Source organism: Oreochromis niloticus, linkage group LG3 (genome assembly GCF_001858045.2).
Source record: "Oreochromis niloticus isolate F11D_XX linkage group LG3, O_niloticus_UMD_NMBU, whole genome shotgun sequence".
NCBI lineage: Eukaryota > Metazoa > Chordata > Actinopteri > Cichliformes > Cichlidae > Oreochromis > Oreochromis niloticus.
Genome location: NC_031967.2, coordinates 7,878,952 through 7,896,975, shown reverse-complemented (window position 1 = coordinate 7,896,975; position 18,024 = coordinate 7,878,952). Strand labels below are relative to the sequence as shown.

Here is an 18,024-nt window from a genome sequence, read left to right as displayed (position 1 = left end):
GAATGATTGGTAGCTCCCCGAAAGGGTAAAGATAGGCCTATAAGCTCGCCCAAGAGAGGCTGGAAGCACTACGCTCGCTTTAAGGAAGCTGGTAGCGTGAACGCGCGTTGAAACTGTCTGTCTTTTATTGTCTATTTTTTTGGTGGAATAAGTTGATTTTTACAGCACAATAAGGAGGCTGAACTATTCCACTAATTTGTTTACTGTTGGTTGCTGAAGTACTGGTGAACTGAGAGGAAGGTCGTGTTTTATCACATAAAGTCGACACCGCTTTTGAGAATAGCTCAAAAGTAGAAGGGCGTGTCAGCCACCTCTCTCTGTTCTTGTGCCAGTGAAAGCGCCGCAGGTGTGTGTGTGTATTACTAAGCGCTAAATACATAAAGAAATAAATAAAATAAGTAGAAATAAACATATAAAACAAATAAGAAAATGGGAAATAAAGCAACAAAACTCACTGCTGACGAGCAGTGGCTAGAAAAGAAATGTCCAGGCGCCGGACAAATTAGTGCATATAGATGGAGAAATCCAAAGAAAACTAAATGTCCCACGTGAGAGGGAAAATGTAGCCCCTCCGCATTGACTAAATTAAAAGAAACCCTCCAAGCAGAAATAAATACTGAAAAGGAAGCTAAAAAGAAAACAAAGCATACACAAGAGTTGTAATATTTTAAAGCATGGAAAGAGGAATGAAGTGGAATAAACAAAAGGTTAAATTAAGGTTAACTTAAATTAAAGCAATGAAACAAAATTGGGAAGACAACCAAGCTGAATGAATAGAATGCGTGAAACCAGATAATTCACACAAAATATATCAAATAAAAAAGAGAGATGCATAAGGCATATTAAGGCTGTGTCATTGTTCAGCCAAGGAAAATGTCTCCAGCTTGGGAAGGTGTGAAGCTGCAGGTCACATCGGCCTTTGATGGATACATAATAAAATATAAACTAATATACTATTGTATATTAGTAGTAAAGTAGTGTATTGTAATATACTATTGCTGTTATAAAAAAGGAAAAACAATACAATGATAACATTAACAATGACATACTATTAATAGGAAGAGGCACCTCAGTCAGTTATGATGTGAGGTGGAAGATTGTTAAAAGTAGTCTGATTCAAGCTTAAGGTTTGCTCAAACTCAGTACAATGATATAGGAGATGAAGAAAATAAGGAAATAACTACACTAATCAGGTGCATAGAGACACCTGACCTGCTTGTAAACCTGTCATCTTAGATGGGACTTTGTTAAGATGAAGAGCAAACCTATACTAACAACTAATAAGCCAAACCCTGTATACAACAGCTAAAGCTACAGGTTTGAGAAGCTGAATAAAATGAATTAAATATGTGGACACTACCAAGCTGATGAGCAAGTTACACATTTTTTATTTTTATTTGTTTTTTAGAGCAGAAGCTGCATATTAAGGGTCACACATGCAGCTGTCTGTGAGCTCAGTTTTTTTCCTCACACTTCTGCTTTGTTTCTGGCAGCAGCTTTTTCTTTTTCTTTTTGTGTCCTTGATGATGATAAGTCCAGAGCCAGCTGAGAGCTGGGTTGTCTGTTTTGTTTTATGTGACAAGGCTGAGAAATTAAAACTTAGTTTCTTGTTTTGAAAAAAAAAAAAAGAGGTTTTGTGTTTCTCAGCCAAGAACAACTACAATTTCATTTTCTGTTTTGAGACAGGATAATAATAATAATAATAATAATGATAATAATAATAATAATAATAAAACAAAGAGTGATGTTTTGTTTAAGTGTTGAAGCAGGCTAATACTGCAACATATCGTCTAGTGCATGATCTGCGAGCAATATATGAAATCATCTTATTTATCTTTAAATAAACTCCAATTATGGAGACCTGAAGTCACATGCTTAGGGCACACCCTCAGGTGAAGGCAGAAAGCTACTAAACAAAGAAAAGAAGCTATACAGAATGCGCCACAGCCACAAAACTAAGTATTCACATTCTTTCTGACTCTTTGTGAGCCTGAGTTATGACCTTGGCTCCCTGTTTTTCTGCTTCCACCAAGGGTGGGGGTGACGCTCCCGTGGCATGTGCTCTGTTCTCTTTACTATCACAAAGAAAATAAAAAGAGAGAGAGGCCCCTACTCTCTGAATACAATATTCTCTTCATAACTCGGCAGTATGAAATGTCATGAAACAGTGTAACTCACTCACAGTAAATCAGCAGCAAATCAGCAGTATAGGATAATACAAACCTATCTAATAAATCTAATGATTTTCACATTCTTTTAACTAAGAAGTGTGATGCAAACTAAAACTACATACTGATTACACAAGAAGTATGATGTGGCCTACAGCAGTATCATGATTCACTCATTTTGATTACAGGTATAATGTAATATATGACAGCATAATAATCTCACAACTGCTACAAGCACATTTGCCTTTCTTAACACACGCGAGTGAAAGGCAACTGTTAAGAAAATGCCCTTTTGGGTGAGACAGGCCCAGAGGCCCTGCATGCAAGCGTACTAACACACATACATGCAATGAAGAGCAGCTTACACTAGAGCACACACTATATGTGCGCCTCTATATCTCACATTGGTGTTAAAACAGGAAAAACTTAATAGTTTTGTTATCAACTGCTGAATTTACCCACTACTGACATTTAACTCTCCAGCTTGCAGGACAATAGGTGAAACGTTTGTGAAAACAGAGAAGGAAAAATAAAGACACAGAGAGAGTCTGGTATGACCAAGCAGTGACCAGACAATAAATTTAGTTGGTAATACAATAAATTGTGAGATGCTTTCTGCTTGATTGATGCAACACAAGTAATTTACATGGGAGGAAACTCCTCATGTGATGCAACATTTAGCAATTTGCAAGTGTGCAGCACATCAGAAGAATGACTATGAAATTACAAAGGGAAACAATTTTACTGACAAAGGATGAACAAAAAGCAGCTCCCACAGCTGAGCAAAAGAAATGGCTGAAATGCGGAGCGCAACTAAGAGATGACTTGATGATTTGTGAAGAAAAACCAATACTTCCAAAATCTTTACACAAAACAGCAGCCTTAGTGACACATGGAGTTACTCTCCATGCGTCAACAGGAGGGATAGGAGATATAATCTCCAAAACACTTTTACACTCTAAATTTCGAAACTTCAGCAAAAGAATTTGTCAGAACATGCATGATTTGTCAAAAACACAATGTACAAGGGAATCTTAGACCAAAGAGAGGTCATTTTCCCACACCACCCCATCCTTTTCACACAATCCACATGGATTTTATTGAACTAAATGAATGCCAAGGCTCAAAATACGCTCTAGTGATGATAGACGTGATCTCAAAATGGCCAGAAATCTATCCAGTAAAGAAAGCAGATGCCAGTAGCAAAATGTTTGTGCAACCATTTTATTTCAATATATGGCATCCCCACTCTGATAAGATCAGACAATGGGACACATTTTGTTAATGAAGTAATCAGTAAGGTCTCTGAAGCACTAGGAAATAAAACAGAGACTGAGAAAATGCATGGAAGAAACAGGGAGACCATGGCCTGAGTGTACAGGCCTGGTAAAAATGTGGATGAGACTGACACAAAGTTCTCAGAAACTCACAACTTGAAATTGCTTGAAAATAAAGAGATTGTTCTAAACAACTCTCCAGTATCTTGCAGGTTGAAACCAGGTGATTGGATCCTGATCAAAGTACTCCAAAGGAAAAATTGGAGTTCACCAAGGTGGGAAGGTCCTTATCAAGTGCTACTCACCACACCTACTGCCTGTAAGATAGCAGAAAGACCATCTTGGATTCACCAAAGCCACTGCAAGAAAGTGAGTGACAGCCCAGACTCATAGACGCCGGCACCCCTACCCTCAGGTGATCTGACTGGTGAAGGGAGGGCTGATTGGGTATATCCCGCCCTCTTCTTCTTGCCAGTAGTCTACTCACCTGAGGACCTAGGTGTGTTTGGTCGTCATGAAGATGCTTGTTGTCCTCGTGGCTGTCCTCCTACTCTCAGCAGGACTCCTCATGTTTCTAGAGGATGGTACAAAAGACGAACAGCACCACCTACGGACGAGATGGACGCATGACAACTCACACCTCCGTGACATGACACAAGACCACATTCACCCATGGATGAATAACGCATGGGACCACCCCAATACGAGGTAATCACCGTCGAAAACGCTGGACTTGACAACGGAACGTGTGACCAGCTCTTCTGGATCAACTTCAACGTGACGAATCGGAACACGTCTATACACTTCCCAGTGTTCTTGGACCAAACCCCAGGGAAGAACCACTCCATGTGCTACCGACAAGACAACGGTAACGGACCCCTAGGCAACACCACCAACTGTAACCAAACCGCTGCCAACGGAGAGGGCGCACCTGTAACCACGTCCGCGCCCAGCAACGGCACCTACTGGGTGCAGGGAATGGCCTGGCTGTGTGGACAACGTGCCTACTTCATACTACCACCCGGATGGACGGGCACCTGTGCCCCAATCTTCATTTCAGACCACACCTTCAGGATGTCAGCTGTAAATAGCTCTCAGACTACAAGACGACGACGAGACGTCTCCGCAGTGCAACCACATGACCCCATCTATGGCAGTGATGTGCCAGAGGAATTTAAGCTTTGGACCACCGGACAAAAGGTCCTCCACTCACTGTTTCCATGGGTGGGCACCGGAAAGAACATGTTAAGAATTGAAACTTTGGATTACCGCTTTGGACTGTTCCTGAATGCCTCGTGCAAAATCAACAATCAACAAAATGAAGAGATTGATGCCCTGCGCATAACTGTGATGCAACACCGAGTCGCATTGGACATGATTCTGGCTGAAAAAGGAGGACTCTGTATACTCTTTAACAACACATGCTGTACGTACATTCCAGATAATGTTCACTCTTCCAACATGACCAACGCCTTACGCACGCTGAAACATCTCAGGGACGCTCAGCAACAGGACTATGTCACGAACACTGAAGATTGGCTTACCTGGCTGTTGAGTGGTTCCTGGAAATCTCTTTTAATAAAAGGACTGGTTTTTGTAGGAGTTCTTCTACTCCTACTCTGTTGTTTTACTTCTTGTATTTTGCCATGTGTACAATCAATGATTAATAAAGTTGTTGCAGTTCATGTGCAGGCATACCTGACACTGCCCATGGACGAAGATGATGATAATCCCCCTGACACTGAAATACTGTGATACACCAATGTATGACGTGCTGATTAAAAATGCGCTGCAAGAAATCATGCACAGATAATAAACCAATGGTGTTTTAACTAGTGTGAAAGTTAAACAATAGGAGGGAAATGTGAAAAGATTTTGTTTATTATTCAAATATGCTTTGCTTGTGATTGTGTAAACTCTGAATGACGATTCACCCTGATAAACATGAAGCCTTGCCTATGCTTATCAAATGCCTGTGAAGACAAGTTCCTGTGTAAAGAGGAACGGAAAGTGCCACTTAAGCAGACGTTTAGTATAGTACGGACAGAATGTTTAGTAAGATATGCATTTGTCAGTTAAGCAATCTATATTCTGAGAACAGGCGGAGACTGCCTCCGTCTGCTGTGTAACCTACATGCCTATATAACCTGCAATAAAGAAATGTACTGTGTGACTCTCTCTCGAGACGATTCACCCATGTACATGTGATTGATTGATTATATTGTCTCACTGTGTCTCTGTTTTACTTGGCAGCCTTCTATTTGGGAATTTTCCCCCAACACCTGTATATGACTCTTAAGTCCATGATCTTCATCATATTGCCTGTTCTGCAGGTCACGGCTTCAGGGCCGATCCTTTAAAAGTCTGCAGTGTTGATTAATGCATAGAGCTGCAAAACTCACACTTCTTCCTCTCACACACAATATGTCCCTGTAGTGATTTTCAGATTCACGTTACTGCTTTCTACACACCTTTTGTTTGATTGTTTTCACCTTATATAAAACACTTCCCCCGTCTCACAAAATGACTTTCACATTAATGACACTGATTGCATCTGCAGCCTCTTCAAAATGTAGCATTTATTTAATCAAATAATAATAAAACTTTTTAAGAATCTCTTTTGTAATTAAAAATCCTGGTCAACCAGCAGTGGTTACTTTACACTAATAATACACACAAATCAGCTTTTTCAGTTTTTCACTCAGAAGATGATCCAAAATAACATCTGGATGGATGAATAAAAAAGAATAATAATTTTTTATTCTTGTCACATGAAAATATTCCAATCGAACTGAGAAGAGAAACCTGCTCTTTGAAAACCTCGACGACTCTGTCGGCTTTGAATTACAGGATCACATCTTGTTTGTTCTGTTCCAGCTTAACATTTTCCAGGTTTGACTACATTTAGCTTATTTGCTAATGTGTCTTGTTGCTTCCTGTTTTATTTTGGTAGCGACTGTTGGAAGAAAACTGCTCTCCCAGTTAGTTTTACTTGTCCCAGTCAGATCGCTCTTTGTCTCTATAGTTGTGTCTCATCATTGTGTGTACTTGTGTTTATACTTTTCTTTAATAAAGTCTTATTTGTTTGCTTTTTGGGCTTCTGGCAAATGCTCATGACAACACAAGGGAAACTTCTCAGTGTGTCTAAAGTATACCGCCCAATCATGTACATCACCAGCACTGCAGTTATTTTCTCTGCTTTACAGTTTGGTTAGTTTTGGTTTCACGTCATGGCTGATCCCAGGAGTTCTCACCACTTTGCTCGGATAATAAAACACAACAGAGATGTGCAGCTGCTGTTATCAGACCCTCACCTGCTGCATGAGAATCTCTGGATCATCAGGAACTACGTCTCCATCCACAACAGGCCCAAAGGCGATGTGATAGCGGGCCGGCTGGATGTCTTGGTCCACCAGCTCTCTGAAGTTCTTGCGCCTCAGGCAGTCAACCAGGTCAGCAGTCTCTGCGTAGGTGCAACCCACCTTCCGGGCCAGGATCTTGGTGTACTTGAGGGGTTGGTAGTTAACGGACCAGCTGGAGATGGCTGTGCCACTCTGCGCTATGGCCCTGTGGAACAGATCTGAAAGGAGACGTGGGAAAGAGGAATGTTTTGGTGAGGTTCAGGGCGGAGGGAGGATGCTTGATGTATAAATCACATAACTTTCTTTCTACTACAGAACTTGATTAAAAATAGAGTTTTACAATTTTTCCTCATCCCATGTTTCTCACTAGAGAAAAGCTGGTAGACACAGGATGGGACTACAGACCCAGAGCATCACTGACGGAGCATGCTGTGGAGCTTTAGCTCCAAAAAGTGGAGGCAGGACTGAGAAAAAGCTCATCCGAGAGGTCAAAAGATCTATGTTTTCCTTTCCTGAGCTAGCTGCTTTCCCCCCCCTCCAAGCTTCACATTGTGTGATGCAGCAGAGCACCACAGATGTGCAGAGTACACAAACTGTACCAATTTGCTGTAAATGAATAAAATTGCACAGATAAACGAGTCTCCATGTTATTCACTAGACCAGAGAACAGCACCTTCATCCTGTATTTCATTTTTTGTTGCTCCTGGTCTGCACACATCTGGCCAGTAAGCAGACTAAACGTTATCACGTGGTTTGTAGCAACGCATATGGTTCACTTGAAGTTTTGTCTCTGTGAAAAGAAATAAACTAAGGGAAAAAACTACACGTTTTCGAGCTTATCAGCAGATTCAGCCCAGAGTAAACCAAATGTGTGAAACTGCCCTACAACAGTCTTCAGCTGCTGTTTTTTGAGAGTTTTTTATACTTATGGCTCTGTGTGATTTCAGAGACAACAAATATCCTTAATATCAGTCAGAGTCAGAAAGACTTTATTTATCCCCAAGGAGCAAGGGGCAGTTAAGATTATATAATATAATATTGTCATCTCAAGCACACAGCTCTGGCCATAAGCAGAGAAGCTCCGCCCACCTGCTGTTCACACCTTCTGTTTATAATAAGCCAGCAGTCAGAAGAAAGTTGTTAGAGCAGTGAGAAAGGATGTCCAACATTTTGGACAATGTTTTCACCACCCAGAGAAGAGATCACAAAGCCCTCCCCCTCCTTGGTGCCTCTGATCACATCACTGTTACGCTAATGCCAGCATACAGGCCCCTGGTCAAAGTCACCAAACCAGTTTGTAAGCCTGTACGTGTGTGGCCAGAAGGGTCCTTAGAGGCACTGCAAAACTGCTTTTCTACCACAGACTGGGAGATCTTTAAACAGGCCGCCACACACGACAACACCACAGACCTGCAGGAATGTACAGAGACTGTCATTGCCTATATCTCAAAATGCATCAATGATTTCACAGAGACTATCACTGTCCAGGCCAATCAGAAACCATGGCTCACAGGTGAGGTCTACAGGCTCCTGAGGGTGAGAGATGCAGCCTTCAGAGCTGGGGATGAGGTGAGCCTAAGAACAGCAAGGGCAAACCTCTCAGGCAGGAAAAGGCAATACTCCAGGAGGATTTCCCAAAGCTTCAGCGACAGCAGAGATACTCAGAGGATGTGGCAAGGAATACAGACATCACAGACTACAAGCCCTCTCCGCAGACTGCTGTCAGTTCCACTTCTCTACCGGATGAGCTAAATGAATTCTTCGCTCGCCCGCACAGACCCCCCCAACGATCGGGTGGTGACACTATCCTCAGACAGTGTGTGGAGATCACTTGCAAGGATCAACACACGCAAGGCCCCAGGTCCTGACAACATCCCGGGATGAGCACTGAGGGACTGTGCTGTGGAACTCACAGATGTCTTCACAGACATTTTTAATGCATCACTGAGCCAGGCTGTCGTTCCCACATGCCTCAATACCTCCACCATCCCTCCTGTACCGAAGAAGTCATCTCCCTTCTGCTTTAACGACTACAATCCAGTCGCGCTCACCCCCATCATTATAAAGTGCAGTGAGCGGTTAGTCATGCATCAAATCAAGACATCTCTTTCCCCCCCATCCTGGATCCATTTCAGTTATCATACCGGTCAAACCGCTTGACTGATGATGCAATTTCAACTGCCCTTCATTCAGGCCTCACACATCTGGACTCTAGAGACTCATACTTTAGAATGCTGTTGACAAAATTCAGTTCAGAATTCAACATGATCGTTCCCCAGCAACTCATTCACAAACTGGATCTGGGGTCGGCAGCAAAAAAGAACTGCGGAAAAGGCAGAACTCTTATGACATGTCAACATGCTTCATCAATGCAATATCAAGCCCAGGAACAGAGGGGTTTTATTTCCTGAAATATAAAGAAAAATGTAAGAACTCTGAGAACACAGAGGAGATCAAAGAAATTAACAGGCAACTTTCCAACAGCTCACTGGGGACTGAACACTTCTTCCGTGAAATGGGTCAGATCTATGAAGCCTCACTGTCCCTTCCACAAACAGATCCATCACGTCAACAGCTGCAGCATCTGCCCAAACTGTGTGCAGAGTTGTTGCTTGATGGATTTCCTCTTGAGCTTGTAGATGGAGATGCATCCAACATCCCTCTCAGATGGGTGAGTGATGTTCTCTCTCAGCTCAGTGACTTGGTGTCTCCAAACAGAAAGATCCTGGTAGTCACAGTTCTTGGAGTTCAGAGCACAGGAAAGTCCACTCTCCTTAACACCATGTTTGGAGTGCAGTTTGCAGTCAGCAGTGGTCGATGTACTCGAGGTGCCTTTATGCTGCTCATCAAAATCAATGAAGACATGAAAAAAGTCCTAAACTGTGACTTCATGCTGATCATTGACACTGAGGGCTTAAAGTCACCAGAACTTGCACAACTGGACAACAGCTTTGAGCACGACAATGAGCTTGCTACACTTGTTATTGGGCTAAGTGATGTCACCATTGTTAATATTGCAATGGAAAATTCCACTGAAATGAAGGACATCCTACAAATAGTTGTGCATGCTTTTCTCAGGATGAAGGAGGTGGGCAAAAAGCCGAGATGTGTGTTTGTTCACCAGAATGTGTCCGATGTTTCAGCCCATGAGAAGAACTTGCAAGACAGGAAACTGCTCCTGGAACAGTTAAATGAGATGACCCAGGCAGCAGCCAAAATGGAAAAGAAAGAGGAGAACAAGAGCTTCACTGATGTGATGGGGTACAGTCCAGACACTGGGAACTGGTACATTCCTGGACTCTGGAATGGAAACCCACCAATGGCACCAGTCAATGCAGGCTATAGTGAGGCTGTATATGAGCTCAAGAAACACATCATCCAACTGCTGGGAAACTGTGAGTCATCTGCTAATGATATCATGGATTTTAAAGAGTGGATGACAAGCCTGTGGACTGCAGTAAAGCATGAAAACTTCATCTTCAGCTTCAGAAACAGCCTCGTAGCTGATGCATACATGAGACTCTGCACAGAATTCAACAAATGGGAGTGGGAATTCAAAAAAGAAATGTACACCTGGGTAACAAGTGCAGAAACAAGAATTTCCAAATTTGGAACAGTTGCTGTAAAATCTGAATCTTCTGACATGAGAGAATTTCTCACATGTTTGAAAAGTGAAGCCTCCACAGTGCTGTCCACATGTGAGACAAAACCTTTAGGAAATCTGAGACAATATTTTAAGCAAACAGAGGGTCATGTTTATCATGTAGAAGGATACAAAGAGGAATTCTCAGGGCTGCAGCGTGAAATGGAGAGGTCTGTTTTTAATCAGCTCAAAGCAGCAGCAGAAATAACACAGGAAATGACAGAAATTGATCAAATCAAAGAGAGTCACATAAAAGAGATTGAAAATGCAGTGTGGGGACTGGTCAGATGGGAGAGACAGAACTTGAAAATAAGTTTCTCAAATGTGGTGTGAAACACTGAAGACTTTCTTTTTCTGAAAAACAAGCTGCACAAATCTTCACCAGTGCATCCTCTTATCTGATAAAAAGCCTAAAACATAAAGGGGATGTTTCACATGAACTTTTAGAAAAAAAGCTGGAAGATTGTGGTTTGGTGCCTTTCAGATATACAGTGGAAAGATACTCAAATAGAGGTGAGGACGTAAGTATGTTTTTTGACATTCAAGGTTACATAATGGCTGCAACAAAAACTGGCTGACAGCATCATTGATGTTTGCACTCAGTTTGTGAGAGAAAAAGTGAAAAGGAAAAAATGTATTGTGACACATACATCAAAGAGATCCTACACATCACTGATGAGAACCTTGAGAAAAATCATGAGGTCAAGACAGACACTGAGTTTGAAGTTTTTCTAAAGCAGCACGTCTGTGGAATTGCAGCCAGAGTTTAAGAAAGTGCATGAAGAAAATGATCCCTACAGATGTTTGATTAAAAACAAGGACAGGTTTTGTGATGATTTCAAACATGTGGTTAATAAAGAAGACCAATGCCAAAAGAAAGCAGAAGAATTCACCAACCAGTGCTTTAAGCCTGCTGTTAAAGACTTTATCAGTCAGTCCCTGGGTCCTAAAATCATTGATGAAATGCTGAAATGTGAGCTGTTCAGAACACAAATGTTCTTCCAATATTCAATTTTACTGGATCTGCTTTCGAAGGATGTTTTAAAAACTAGATATATTTTCTCATATCAGGATTATGTAAAGACATGGCTACTCAACCAAATAGTGGAGCACTTCTCAACTGTGTCAACAATATCTGAGATTGAGGACCGAGATGTCCAGTCATGTAGCAGAAGCATAAATAATGCCATCAGCAAGTGATGATTTGAAGACATTTGTTGAAGATATTTGTAAAGAACTTGGTCACAAACTGGTCATTTCCCAGGATGCTCTTGGTGCTTTCATGTTTATGAACAATGCTGACAAGAAACAGTTTGCTGACTGGCTCATAGTGTCTGTGAATGAGATGGCACAAGATCTGAGAAAAGAGTTTCAAACATTGAACTTTGAAGTGAAGTTACAGCAGCTCAATGTGCAGCCTGAGAATGAGTTTTTCAACAAACTGGTTGGTTGTGGCAAACAGTGTCCATTCTGCAAAGTTCTCTGTGATGCAGAAGGAGGAGCCCATACTGAGCACTTTGCTGCAGTGCATAGGCCACAGGGTCTGGGTAAATACACTTGGCATGTAACAAACAAACTTGTCACTGACATATGCTCTTCCTCTGTGATCAGTGACAACAAATTTAGCTGTGCTGATACAAATCGTAAATGGCACCCTTACAAGAATTACAAGGAAATTTACCCAGACTGGAAAATCACTCCAGATTCGAGCCTTGAGGCATCGGACTACTGGAAATATGTAATGGCAAAGTACAACATGGACCTTGCCAAAGAATATAATGCTGAACCTGCTGATATTCCTGAAAGTTGGAATGACATCATAAAAGAGCAGGCAGAAAAAAGCCTCAAGAAATCATTTAACATCAAGTAACAACTTACATACCTTCTCATTTTTCCTTTTTTTTCTGGGATGTGTTCTCCTTGCAAAGAAGAACACATCCCAGATATTTTGATTTTTGTTTTTGTGACATTGTTACTTTTACCTCTGTTTGCTTTTGCTTTTCCTTTCGCTTTGTGCCAGATAATCACTATGTGTGTTATAGATGACTCAGTCTCTATTCTTTTAATAGGACAGTCAAAATGAAAATGCTAACAGTGCTGTTTCTGGGGGATCTGATGTAAAATATTTACATGTTCAAGGTTTTAGAAGCAAATCTGAGTATATGCTACGTATGTGACTTTCTTATTCTGTACTTAAAATGATCTTTTCCTTCTCTGACATATGTAATCTTATATGTATCATTTTTTAAATGTTTTAATGGAACATTTATTGTATATCTGGTATGATCTGCAGAGTTAAATTCCTGCTAATGTTAGGTCAATGATAAGTTAAAATGACCTCAGTGATGCAGATTTCAAATTGTCTTTCTGTCGGTAGAACATTAATCGACATGACACTGGATCTCAAAATGATGTTAGTAATGTGTTGTTTTGATTGCCTTCATTTTTAATGTGTTGGGAGAATTAAATAAATTATATATGATCCAGGCCACTGAGATGGGTCTGAATATAGGCTTGGTTGAACAGACAAAGAGGCAAAATGAGATCAGAAGGCCAAGAGGAGTTTTTAAGAGTAAAAAAAAAAAAATCATTTTACAACCACAAAAAAGTAAAAACAACATCACAGTTCAGAGCACAAGAAAAGAAATTATTGCACAGACTTCAGTATCCTTTTGTACAAACTGTTAGTAGCAGCCAATGAGTGTCTCCTTCAGTATTTAAGTTAAAAACAGCAAAGTGGGCAGAGTTTGAAAAAAATATATAAATAAGACAGACGATGAAGAAAGTGTACTATTATAATTATCTATCCTAACAGAAGACGTGCCATGAATTGATTAGGATCTGGACACAGGTGTGGGGCACAGCAGTGAAAATTTAATACATTTATTGCACCCACAGGTGGTTAAACAGCAAATAAAGATTGGATAGACAATAGAGTCTTCTTGGAGTTTGGGCAAACAAGGGAGACAGACAGGTGAATCCCAAAGGCAGTGTTTCCAGACACATCTTTTCTCCACTTACTTCTCTCCACAGACTCCTCCACACAGGGACAGTCTGTACAAACTGTTAGTAGCAGGGTATGTCAAAAAGCACAAAAGGGGTTTCTTCACAAAATAACAACCACCACACATGATGAGCTAAGTTACACTACCACCATTCAGTGCAACAGTCTATTGACTACTTATTATATTGGTTTGGCAAGCAAGATGGATCAATGGCGATTTGCTGCCATCTACTGCTTGTTATTTCCTAAGTCAGGCTTTTGATTAAGCTTGATGTATAATATCAGTCTCAGATCTCTATATTATCCTAAGTAGAATACTATTAGCTACAGTTTCTCTGTTTTAGTCCAGAAATCCAGGTTCACAAGTGTGTACATGCTGAAGATAGTTTCTCCAGTTGATCCAAGCTCTCTGAACAGTTTTCTTCTGTGACGCAAATACTTCCTGACTGCCTGACTGTTTTAATTCTCTCACGGTCACATTTGCCATTTGGGTGTTTTCCTAATCTGAGCCCACAGTGGCTGATTCTCAGTCTGGTAACAATACCTGAGTCTCTTCTTTTACCAATAAATAAATGTCTTTCTCTTCTCACTTTATTAAAAAGTATAACCTTCTTAATAATTTCCCATAAGCTTTGCCGTTTATCATCTATTGATTTTTTTTTCCTTTTTACTTTTTATGCATTCAGATGTACCATACAGAAAATAAAGTCCTATCCTGTTCCATATTGCATTTTTGGCCAAACAATCCATTAGTGAGATTGAACACAGATAAATCCCTCCCCACTCACACCCCACTCTGTCTATTCTGTATAATGTTTCATATGTCTTTGATAGCAGGTCAGGTCTGGATTTGAAATTCTATTCCTTAATTGCTAACAGTATTTTTTGAACAATTTTGCTTTTGGTCCTTAACCCACCAAAACAACTGTGATCACCTCTGCTCTAAAAAACAGTGTTGGGGAGTAACAGAATACATGTACCGGCGTTGCGTGTTTAAAATACAAAACATGAGTAACTGTATTCCGTTACAGTTAACGTTTTAAAAGGTGGTATTCAGAATACAGTTACTTTGTTGAAATAAATGGATTACACGGAGGTCTTTTCCTGTTTCATATGTTAGGCTATGCTCTCTCTATTTATGGTAATTCCACGCCGGTGGAAACCCAAACAAAACACACATTAAGAGGCTCTAATGCCTGTGTCTCAATCTCGTGGCCCATTTCATCCCTACTTGCGGACCGCATAATGACGTGAAGAAATATTTTTAAAAATTCTTATTCAAAAATTATTTAATATGAAGGCAATAGGCAGAGTGTTACAGACATAGCCCTAAAGAATGTAGCCTCATGGGCAGTGTAGTCGGTGCTGCAGGGAGAATGGACTGCCATACCTGTTATGTGTCAGTGAACAAGGGAGGGAGAAAAAGGAGAGTCAAAAAAATACGAGCTGTCACCGACCACAAAGTGAGATGGAAGCCTGTAAATACAATAATAACCACTGCAGCCAAGAAGAGTGCCTGACGAGCCCAGTTGTAAATAAGCTATTAAGACTCGACTGTACACTGCGTTCGTGTTTTCCTCCGAAACAATAAGTTCCGTTGGAGCAGCCTTTGAACGCCTCTCTCTGTCTGTCGCTAACAAAGTTGACCCAGACAACAAAGTAAAGCTAGTTTTTGGCTACGAGCCCAACACGGAAACCAGCTCTGTGTCTTTGCTCTCTGCTGTAGGTGTGTGAACTACATCTTCATGTTAAAACTATGACAACATCATCATCACTGCTGCCTTTGTGTTATCAGTTTTTCTTTTTAAACCTGGGGCTTGCGAGGGCTTCAGATGGGGACGACAAGGAGTACAGAGAACTGACCCAAGACTTTGTGGACTGGTGCCAGCTAAACTACCTCCAGATTAACACTAATAAAACCAAGGAGCTGGTGGTAGACTTCCGCAGGCACAAACATCCTCCACTGCAACCACTGAACATCCAAGGTATGGACGTTGAGGCTGTGGACAGCTACAGGTACCTTGGTGTTCATCTGAACAACAAACTGGACTGGACTCATAATTCAGACGCCCTCTACAGGAAAGGGCAGAGCAGGCTGTACCTGCTGCGGAGACTCAGGTATTTTGGGGTGAAGGGCCCACTCCTGAAGACCTTCTATGACTCTGTGGTGGCCTCAGTCATCTTTTATGGTGTGGTCTGCTGGGGTGGCAACATCTCTGCCGGGGACAGGAAGAGACTGAACAGGCTGATCCGCAGGGCCAGCTTTGTTCTAGGATGCCCTCTGGACCCAGTGGAGATGGTGAGTGACAGGAGAGTGGTGGCTAAGCTGTCATCCTGTTGGACAACATCTCCGACCCCATGCAGGAGATTCTGACAGCACTGAGCATCTCCTTCAGTGGCAGGCTGCAGCACCCACGGTGTGGGACGGAGAGATTTCACAGGTCTTTCCTCCCCACTGCTGTCAGACTCCATAACAAAGACTTTTGCAGCTGATCAAACCCACACAAACCGGGGATTCTGATGCATATAAAGCAGCCAGGTATGACCTCTGAAAGTCCACAAAAAAGGCCAGAAAGGACTACAGGTACAAAATGGAGTCCAGCTACCACAGCTTTGACACCAGGCGACTGTGGAAGGGACTGCGCTGCATCACTGACTACAAGAAGGACAACACAGGCAGTGTTCAGCCCACTGCATCTCTCGCAGACGAGCTCAACAACTTCTATGCTCGTTTTGATGCAGACAACAGAGAGCAGATCCTCTACCCTCAGGAGGACAGTGAGGCTGTAACTTTAACTCTCAAAACAGAAGCTGTGAGATGGACTTTCAAAAAGGTCAATCCTCACAAAGCTCCGGGACCGAACAGCATCCCAGGCCGGCTTCTCAGAGCGTGTGCCAACCAGCTGGCAGAGGTGTTCACCAACATCTTCAACCTCTCCCTGAGGCAGTCAGTGGTCCCCACGTTGCTCAAAACATCCACCATCTTTCCCGTTCCTAAAAAATCAGTGGTCTCCTGTCTGAATGACTACCGTCCTGTTGCACTGACATCCGTCATCATGAAGTGCCTCGAGTGGCTGGTGGATGGAATACATATGCAAGAATGCTCCTCATCGACTACAGCTCGGCATTTAACACCATCACCATCATTGGGGTGATGGTGTTAAATGCTCAGGTGGCAGAGCAGGTCAGCTACTAACCAGAAGGTTGGTGGTTCGATCCCAGGCTGCTCCTGTCTGCATGCCAAATATCCTTGGGCAAGATACTAACCCCAAGTTGCTCTCCGATGCGTTCATCGGAGTGTGAATGTGTATGAATGGTAGATACTTAGCACTTAAGAGTTCAGAAAAAAGTGCTTGTGTTAATGGGTTTGATTGGGTGAATGAATTAGTTGTTTAAAGCACTTCGAGTGCTCAGAAAGAGTAGAAAAGCGCTATATAAGAACCAGTCCATTTACCATTTACCCCCTCAAAACTTGCAACGAAGCTCGTCGACCTTGGGCTGGGAACACCAATCTGCAGATGGATTCTAAACTTCCTCACAAACAGGCCCCAGGTGGTGAGAGCTGGTAAGCACACCTCCTCATCACTCATCCTAAACACAGGAACGCGACAGGGTTGTGTGCTTAGCCCCCTCCTATATTCCCTGTTCACACATGACTGCGTTGCTAAATATGAGTCCAACATCATCATGAAGTTTGCGGATGACACAACCATCATAGGCCTCATCACAGACAACGATGAGACAGCCTATAGAGAGGAGGTGATGGCGCTTTACAAGTGGTGTCTGGAAAATAACCTGTCTCTCAACATCAGCAAAACTAGAGAAATGATAGTGGACTACCAGAAACGACCAGTCAGGGAACACCAGCCCATCCACATAAACAGTGTCAAGGTCGAAAGGGTCAGCAGCTTCAAATTTCTTGGAGTCAACATCACTGAGGATCTCTCATGGACCCTTCACACAGACACTGCTATCAGGAAAGCTCGCCAGCGACTCTACTCCTGAGGAAGCTGAGGAGGTTTGGCATGAACGCTAACATCACTTTAAATTTCTACAGGTGTGCAATTGAGAGCTTGCTGACGAGCTGCATTACAGTTTGGTACGGAAGCTGCTCTGCTAGCAGCGGCAAATCACTACAGAGGGTGGTGAAGGCAGCAGAGCACATCAGTGGCACGAGCAGTGGAGGTCCTAGCCTGTTTGGCGCCCTGGGCGAACACTCCCCCCCCTCACACACACACACACACACACACACACACACACACACACACACACATGAAGAGAGAGAGAGTATGCATTGTATGCAAACGGCTACTAAACAGACATCATAATTCGTCATACAATGAGAACAGGACAAATCAACAATTGACACTGACTAATTAATATTATATTATTGTATATATTGTTTGGAGTTTAGTCTGTTACTGTTACTATTTTTACCATTTCTTCTTGGAGGAACTGTAACCCACATAATTCCCTTAGGGATTAAGAAAGTATTCTGATTCTTAATGTTTTAGGATACATGACCTGCCATTATCCAATGACACATCTGCTTACCTGTATCTTTTGCTCT

The 18,024-nt window shown here is 42.0% G+C and overlaps 1 pseudogene; it reads right to left on the bottom strand.

Annotated features, from left to right (window-relative positions):
• LOC109195273 (neuroligin-2-like) overlaps positions 1–18,024 on the bottom strand; it is a 95,666-nt pseudogene that overhangs the window by 9,864 nt on the left and 67,778 nt on the right.